General features: G+C 29.6%; 1 non-coding gene across 1 annotated transcript; it reads right to left on the minus strand.

Annotated features, from left to right (window-relative positions):
• Positions 1 to 7559: 7559 nt before the first annotated feature.
• Positions 7560 to 7631, minus strand: TRNAE-UUC (transfer RNA glutamic acid (anticodon UUC)). Its single transcript has one exon. It is a non-coding gene; the product is annotated as a tRNA-Glu (tRNA).
• Between the last annotated feature and the right edge of the window lie 200 nt (positions 7632 to 7831).

The raw sequence follows: 7831 nt of genomic DNA on the forward strand, positions 1-7831 counted from the left end.
ACAAATATTATAAATAAAAAACCTGACTTCATAAATAGACTCTAAAAAAGAAAAAGATCTTTCTGTTTAATCTTCTATTTAATAAGTCTATTTAAATCTTACCAAATACTAAATTTAATCTTGCCAAATTGTAGATCAATAAGAATGAATTCATAAAAATGGATTATTTGTACAGTGTTCTATACAACAAGTATTAGACCATAAATAAAGAACTGAATCAAAATTGAAATTAATTTTTATGTTAAAAAAAGTCCATCTATTTTTTCTTCAATTTTTTTTCTTTATATCCATTTTTTTCTTTAAGTATCAGGAATTGGCATTAATATCTAATTTAATGGTACACCTGTATTTAAACTATTCTGGTGAAAGACCACTATTGAAGAATTAAACATTTTTTTATTAATAATATTTATTTGTATCTTCCAATATCCTATGTCCTAATGATTCTGACATTTTAATGTGTCTTAAGCTAAAATTTATGGTAACTTGTTCATTTTACATTCGCCACTTCATTTTATTTTCTATCTATAAGCATAATAAGAGTTCATAATAAAGTACTAAATCATCTGTTTTGGGAAAACAACAGCGCTCAAAAATATTGTTAATGATAATACATTATATATTTATTTTTCGTAAAAAATGCACACTTTGTATATGTGATTTTACTTTCTACATATAATAAAATAAAGAAACAAGATTCCAAAAAAAAAAGATAAATAAATAAATAGATGAAAATGTAATAACATGGGATTATCATAATTAATTGTATGTTGACCTTTATGACTGGTTGTCTCCATCTTCCAACTGGAAGGTGCTGAGTTTGGATCCCAGTCATACATGGCGTTTTTCATTAGCTATAAAATCATTTCTTTAAAGAAAACAAGGGTGATACCTGCAATTGGACATTAGTTGCTTGATTGGTCAAGAAAATCTATATACAACAACATGTTTGTGGCAGATTTAATGTCACGAGACAGATTTTTAATTCTCTAGTGCTTCATACACTTTTGTGATGAAAGTCTTGACAATAACAGTACAAACGATAAATTGTACAAAATTTGTCCATTGCTTGAAAAATTATTGTACAATTTTCAGTTGTATCTTACTCCAGGGGAGAATGTGGTAATCGATGAAATGATGGTTTCATGGTGTGGATGATTATCCTTTAAACAATATATAAAAAATAAGACACAAATCTGGCGTAAAAATTTTATAAACTGTAATATTCAGGATTATGTCCATAAGTTGTCGTGTGTTTGTGGTCGACAGGGATTTTGAGAGATAGTAACAAAAAATTCTTACAAATTTATTTACTCTTAAATAATTTATAATCTATAAGATAGCTAGGTAAATTATAAATAGCAAAATACAATTCCAATTTTACTCTGCACCTTACAACAGCTAACACAAATTAATACAAAATTAACAACAGATTATAACAGTAAGATAGATAACAATTACAAAATCAACCATACACTTTACACAAGAGTTATTTACTTACTTTTAATGTTTACAAAGGGAAACTAACTTATACTTTTATAAGTGAATAATGTTGTCCCCTGCTTACAAGAAACTCACCAAACAGCTTGTTGACTTATCCGTAGACAATAACATTATCCTAAAATGGAATACTCCTGATGCACTCTTCGTTCTTTTGTTATTGCACACTGAATCGAAATGCTCCTGTATACTGTCCTCTCATTTATCGCACACTGAACTGAACTATAAACTTCGCCGGTCCTCGACAGTGTTTATATCTCTGGGCCTAGGAATGACATGTAGTACTAGTAGCCAACCTGCCCTCTTGTTTGTTCAAGCATAACGATTTCTACTGTCCACACCTTGTAAGCTTTTCTATAAATGCTTTTTAGAAAGAATTTCTTTGTTGTCTCTTCTAGATTTTTTATTCACTCTCTCTCTTTCTTTCGGCTTTTCTACTCGTTACAGTATTATTATATATTGTGTTATGAGGTTTAATAGAAGACATTTTTTAATTAGAAATTTTTGTTCATTTAAGTTATTTCATGCTAAGATCGGATTATAGCTGTTCATAAGGATGAATGTTTTTAGCATGTGAAACATGTCATGCATGACCGATTCAAATCCTGGAACCTTCACTGTAAAGCCACTTATTTAATAAGAGTGCTTTAATAAGTGATATTTTGTTCAATTATTAAAACACCATAAATTAAATTTATTACTCTTTACTAATTACATGAACACCTAACGTAATTATGATAATGATTGGAATTTGGCACCGTGAAATAATAGGTTTTTTATTTCTTTGACGGTGTGGTGATGCCGAAATTTAAATAGAAATAACTCAGGGTGTTGTTAAAACTGAGCTAATATCCTTTCCTTTACTGAAAACTTTCTCGACTACTATATTTTCAGTCGATGTTCACAAGGCTACAAAAAACTCAAATTCTATCTTCTTTATTGAATTCAAATAGTGCAAGAACTTGGAGAACCTGACTTTAATAGATGACTTTAGTACTGTAAGTTCAAACTTTTTGTTTAAAGTGAGTATGTATTTTGGGAAAAATATTTTATTCAAATGAAAAATTTTTTTTTTACATTAACAACCAAAATAGAATTCTGAGAATCTTCCTGTTTATCATGAATTGTTACTGCATTCTGAAAAAATTTATGTTAGGTGTAAGATTTCATGAAGAAGAATGGTTGGATGCAATTTTTTTACAGAAACATTAACTGCAGAACCTTATTCAGAAATTAATATTACAAATTAATTATTATTATAAATTTTGTAGTCCTCATGTTAGTCATTCTGCAGAAAACATCGCCATCGTGAGTGATATTGTTCTGTAACTCCAGTAAAATCTATTCGCCGACATTCACAATTGAATATTTCCAGAACCAGCATGTAATGAATTCTGAATGAAGATCTGCAATAAATTTGTATATTATGCATTAAAAAATTGCGTTCTTTATGCAACATCTTTACATTAAATTTATCAAGATAAATATAACACTTTTTATTTTAAAGATTAAAATTTTTTAAAAATATAAATTATAGAAATTAAAAATTGCATATATAAAACATGATGTCAAATTTAGTAAAAATTAAAATAAATAACTAGGATGAAATGCACCATGCAATTTGGCCAGCCAATTTTACAGTACTGTGTGGATTTGAATTAAATTAAATTGAATTATACATTACCATTATTTGAAAAGGTGCTGCTATCTATTGCAGCCTTTATAAGTGTGTCATCTTCATATTCTGTTTGTAGGTTGATCAATTTGAATTTTCTTTTATATATATATATATATATATATATATATATATATATATATATATATATATATATATGTGATTTCTCCAAAATGTTTAAACTTTATTTTTATTATATTATTCATATTATATTTCTTGATTTGCAATATTTCCAGATTGATTTGAATATCAGAAATGAGTGTTTATTGTTAATAAGGTGGTCAGAAACATTAGATAAACCCAATTTTCCATTTTTATAATGTCTTAACATTTTTAAGAAATTTGGTTTTAAAAGATATATGAGTTTTACTATATAAATGAGGTCACAGTCATTGCCTTTTATTTTATAAATTCTACACAAATCGTATAAATTATACGAATCAGTATGATTACTGTTTTTTAAATGTTTTATTAAATGGTTATTTGTCTTGTATACAGGTTTAAATTTATTTTTATCATAAACCTTAGTTATGTTATAACTATCGTAAATCTTCAATTATGTTATCAATAAATAAATATTTTAAATGTATATTGTCAATTTTTTGTGTGTCATTTATTGGTATTAAAGATGTAGTATTGTTCATTTTTGAAATTTGTTTTTTGTATATATGTATTACCAATTAAAGAAACATTATAACCATTATGTTTAGCAATTTGTTTTATAATAGCTATTTCTTTGTTTAATTTATTTTTATTATATTGTGTGTAATTAATTGCTCTATTAATCGTGTTTGTATATGTATTAATTTGGTTTTATACCTACATAAAAGCTTTTATATAGAAAAGTAATCTGCTGCGCATACAATATATGAATCTAAGACAGAACGATATAAATATTTGTATGGAATGTAGATGCGCTTTACGGTAGAAAACATGATCGATAGGAAAAGCAAACGGGAAAAAATTAAGGTCTTTGAAATACGGTGTGTTACAAGAGAATTATGAAAATTAGATGGAATGATAAATTTTGAAAAAAATCTTAAATAAAGAAAAAAGAATGCGGCAGAATTCTGTAAACAAACTAAGCTGGTAAACTGTACATTAAGATAACAAAGATGTTGATTATTTGATACTCAGAGTAGAGGGATAAATTGGAAAACAAGAAAATGTTCAAAAACCGTTTAAAAAAATTTATTCAAATTATTTAAATTTGTTTTTAACCATATTTTATGCTTTTTTTAGGATTTCCTAAACAATATTTTAAAAAACTACCAAAATTAATAAAAAGACTTTTATAGTAAATAATTTTCCTTACTACTTCAAAAGACACGTAAAGTAGTTCATCATGTGTATGTAGTATCTTTTTAACTGTACATAGTATTTTTTCAAAATAGTAACATGTGTTAAATTTTGTAACACGTTTTACTCGATCGCTTTTAAAAGTAATGCTCCATCACTTTTTCAATTTCCAACATTAAGTAATCAGAGTTATATGTTACGGTTTCAATAGAACCGCTTGTAAACCCCCTTTTATTTATTAATTTAAACATTCAGATCTTTAGTTATCTATATAATTTTGATATTTATACTTCGTTCCTTCAAAATTTTATATTTTCCAACTACCATCAAACCGGAAATAAAAATACTTTTAATCGCTTTCTATTTAAATAAAAGTCGGGTCTACAGAAAAAGCCTTCATCACAATATCACAGTTTAAATTAGCCATCTTTTCAGCAGAATATAAAAAGCAAATTACAGTAGCGATACTATATGATTTTGTATAAGCAGTGCTTTGGGTAAAAAATGTGTTGTGTGCTAAATCCTACCCAACTAAACAGAATTTGTATGTGTGTGTGTGTGTGTGTGTGTGTGTGTGTGTGTGTGTGTGTGTGTGCGCGCGCGCTTGTGGGCGCTCGCTCGCGCACATCCTTCCTAGCTTAGCACCGGTATGTGCCGATCACTAGCGGAAAATTCAAATTCGTTAGTACATGTCTTCTGGTGGTCAGGTGTATACCGGTTATATTATTATACATCGATATACCGTATACATAGATCGATATATATACAAAATATACATCGACATATATCGAAGTTTTGGGAAAATTTACTACTTTTTAAACGGATCCGAATTTTCGAACGAAAATTACAAATATCTGGAAAACGGTCCGTCCTAGCGTTCTGAAAACTTTTTCGACCCTCCCAGACAGTTACCCCATCCGCCCACAGTGATATACGGCAGATGATAATATTTTAAAATGTCCCCGTAGCGTCGTTCGGAAATTGGTGAGGGTTTGTGAGGGGGGGGGTGCCACCGTAATATCTCGGCAACCGCTCGTCCGATTTTCACGATTCAAACAGCTTATGTATCAGCAGGTCGAGCGCTAACTGTTTAACGCATCGGGTACACTCTTGATCGACCGGATCTTGGTTATCCAGAAATTAAATCGTTTAGCCCTATTTTTTTATTGCATTCACCCACCGTAAAACGTACCGACCCGATCTTTCGCTAAATATACTCAAACCTGTGCGTTAGCGCCGCTGTTTAGTATAAAATTATGAAGACTAAAAAATAGAAAATATAAAATATATAAAAAAACCTTTTATAAACCACTCGTATTAATGCACTAATTAATAAAAAATAAATATATAAAAACAATTTAAAAAACCACTCCAAAGTTAAACGCACTAAAATGTAAAAAATAATTTTATGACGGATCTCAGAATGGATTTGACAACAAGCTTTGATGGTTATACGTAAGATTATGTGAAAGTAATAGCTTCAAATTTAAAATTAGATAATATTACCGATTTTTTCTTATGCGTGATGAATGGCCTAAAAAGTGGGGTGCAAACACGTATAAGAAAAAATTGGCTAAAAAATCAAATTTTTAATTTGAAGCTATGACTTTCACTCATAATCTTAGATATCATCATCAAAGCTTGTTGTAAAAACCATTCTGAGATACCGTCCTAAAATTATTTTTTACCTTTTAGTGCGTTCAATTTAACAGTAGTGTTTTAAACATTTTTTTAAATATATTTTTTATTTATTTATGCGATTGTTTTTCTTCATAAAATAATGAACTATAAACCGTAATGTAGGCACACAATGGTAGGCACCGGAATGTACCGATACGTACAGAAATTCCCGATTCGCTAGTATCAATTTTAGAGTTAAATTTCCAATTTAACTTTCTTTATGTTAATTTTCATCATTCAAAAAAAATATTTTTACACAAGAGGTAATCAATTTTGGACACCTAATTCCGAGACGCCGCCCGCAACCCGTTCGGAGGGCCTAGCTGCGTAGGCGTGACCTGTAGCTAGTATAAATTAATTAATAAATAGGTCTAAAATATGGATATACTGATAATTCAAAATGTTGTCTGCTAGATTTATTTGGATTGGATTTTATCTGCATCGGATTGGTTGGAGGTAGGTGCACTGGCATCGTGTTACGGTTATATTGGTATTGTTTGCGATTCGATTTGGGGTTCCCGCCGGTGGGGATGGTTGCGCTGCCATGGTATGGTACCCGTGCGACCGGGGGTGTGGCTTCCCTCCGCCGGTGGCGGTCCTGATCGTGTCTTGGTAATGCCATGCGAGACATCATGATTGGATCGGTTGGGGGTGCGTGGTTTGTTCCCGACGCGGAGCGGAATGAGGTTGCGTTCCCCTTGTTAGGTGACCTGAATTGGTCGACTAAATCGGGTGTAGGTCTGAATTTCTATGTTGCATAAAACATAGAATTTTCTGTAGGGTTGTTGCATTCTTTTATTCTTGTTTTTTATCCTGTCTTGTGAACAGATTGAATCAGTTTTTTTTACATTTGCCTGCACCTGTTTTTTTTCTGATATAACAAGAAGACTTACGAAAGTCTGCCTCCATTTTAATTAGTTATTTCTTTCTATCAAATGTTTCCTGTCATTATGATTCATTGTTATTATGTTTTTTTATTTCCTTTTTAAACTTTTGAAATATTCTATTAAGATCCTTCCTAATTACCGTACTGATTTATGTGTTCAGTTATTCCTTTTATGTAGATACTAATTGATTTATTGTCTGTTCTTAATTATTTTGTTTTATTAACTTTTCTTTTCATATTACATTTTGTCATAATGTCTTCTCACTTTGAAGTTTAGGAGACATTCTGTATCAGATTTCCTACAAATGCCATCAAGAATTCTATACAATTATTTTAATAAATTAAAGATTAACTTAGTAATAAAAACCTTGTATCTTAGTTCAAGAACATGTGTATTATTATAAATTATAGAAAATTAATTTTTAATTATTTCCACCAAATATGTGAAAGAAATTTAATATAATTTTTGTAGAGAATGAAAACTTTTTAAAAATAAATCTAAAACGCAAAAAAAAAAATTTCCCATGCCGGGAATCGAACCCGGGCCTTCTGGGTGAAAGCCAGATATCCTAGCCACTAGACCACATGGGAGACCTGAGATATGTCGGTGAAAAACCATTATATTAACCAATTTGTGTAATATAAAAATTACAATTCGAATGAAATCAAAAATTGTTTATTGTGTCAACTATAAAAGTGTCGCATTTCAAATGACAAATTTTCCATCCTCATGTTAAATTTATTACCGCAAATAAATCTTTCAGGATTATTTAATTCGTTACCTGGGGTTC

This window comes from Lycorma delicatula, chromosome 12, assembly GCF_047948215.1.
Source record: "Lycorma delicatula isolate Av1 chromosome 12, ASM4794821v1, whole genome shotgun sequence".
NCBI lineage: Eukaryota > Metazoa > Arthropoda > Insecta > Hemiptera > Fulgoridae > Lycorma > Lycorma delicatula.